The sequence below is a fragment of the Physeter macrocephalus genome, chromosome 2, assembly GCF_002837175.3.
Source record: "Physeter macrocephalus isolate SW-GA chromosome 2, ASM283717v5, whole genome shotgun sequence".
Classification (NCBI taxonomy): Eukaryota; Metazoa; Chordata; class Mammalia; order Artiodactyla; family Physeteridae; genus Physeter; species Physeter macrocephalus.
The window spans coordinates 113,489,101-113,490,874 of NC_041215.1; positions in this window are offsets into that span (position 1 = coordinate 113,489,101).

The window sequence follows — 1,774 nt, forward strand, 5'->3', positions numbered from 1 at the left end:
AGGTCTCCTGCCCATTTTTGGATTGGGTTGTTTGTTTTTTTAATATTGAGCCGCATGAGCTGTTTATATATTTTGGAGCTTAATCCTTTGTCCGTTGATTCATTTGCATATATTATCTCCCACTCTGAGGGTTGTCTTTTCGTCTTGTTTATGGTTTCCTTTGCTGTGCAAGAGCTTTTAAGTTTCATTAGGTCCCATTTGTTTATTTTTGTTTTTATTTCCATTACTCTAGGAGGTGGGTCAAAAAAGATCTTGCTGTGATTTATGTCATAGAGTTTTCTGCCTATGTTTTTCTCTTAGGGTTTTATAGTGTTCAATCTTAAATTTAGGTCTTTAATCCATTTTGAGTTTATTTTTGTGTATGGTATTAGGGAGTGTTCTAATTTCATTCTTTAACATGTAGCTGTCCAGTTTTCCCAGCACCACTTATTGAACAGGCTGTCTTTTCTCCATTGTATATCCTTGCCTCCCTTGTCATAGATTGGTTGACCACAGGTGTGTGGGTTTATCTCTGGGCTTTCTATCCTGTTCCATTGATCTATATTTCTGTTTTTATGCCAGTACCATATTGTCTTGATTACTGTTAGATTTGTAGTATACTCTGAAGTCAGGGAATCTGATTCCTCCAGCTCTGTTTTTTATCCTCAAGATTGCTTTGGCTATTCAGGGTCTTTTGTGTCTCCATACAAATTTTAAGACTTTTTGTTCTAGTTCTGTAAAAAAATGCCTTTGGTAATGTGACAGGGACTGCGCTGAATCTGTACATTGCTTTGGGTAGTGTAGTTCTTTTCACAGTATTGATTCTTCTAATCCAAGAACGTGGTATATCCCTCCACCAGTTTGTGTCATCTTTGTTTTCTTTCATCAGTGTCTTACAGTTTTCTGAGTACAGGTCTTTTACCTCCTTAGGTAGGTTTATTCCTAAGTATTTTATTCTTTTTGTTGCCATGGTGAATGGGATTGTTTCCATAATTTCTCTGTCTGCTCTTTCATTGTTAATGTATAGGAAAGCAAGAGATTTCTGTGCATTAAGTATGTATTCTGCAACTTTACCAAATTCATTGATTAGGTCTACCAGTTTTCCGGTAGCATCTTTAGGATTATCTATGTATAGTCTCATGTCTTCTGCAAACAGTGACAGTTTTACTTCTTCTTTTCCAATTTGAATTCATTTTATTTCTTTTTCTTCTCTGATTCCTGTGGCTAGGACTTCCAAAACTATGCCAAATAATGGTGGCGAGAGTGGACATCCTTGTCTTATTCCTGATCTTAAAGGAAATGCTTTCAGTTTTTCACCATTGAGAATGATGTTTGCTGTGGGTTTGTCATATATGGCCTTTATTATGTTGAGGTAGGTTCCCTCTATGCCCACTTTCTGGAGAGTTTTTATCATAAATGTGTGTTGAATTTTGTCAAAATCTTTTTCTGCATCTATTGAAATGATCATATCATTTTTTTTTTCTTTTAACATCTTTACTGGAGTATAATTGCTTTACAATGGTGTGTTAGTTTCTGCTTTATAACAAAGTGAATCAGTTATACATATACATATATCCCCATATCTCCTCCCTCTTGCATCTCGCTCCCTCCCACCCTCCCTATCCCACCCCACTAGGTGGTCACAAAACACTGAGTTGATATCCCTGTGCTATGCGGCTGCTTCCCACTAGCTATCTATTTTACGTTTGGTAGTGTATATATGTCCATGCCACTCTCTCACTTTGTCCCAGCTTACCCTTCCCCCTCCCCACATCCTCAAGTCCATTCTCTAGTA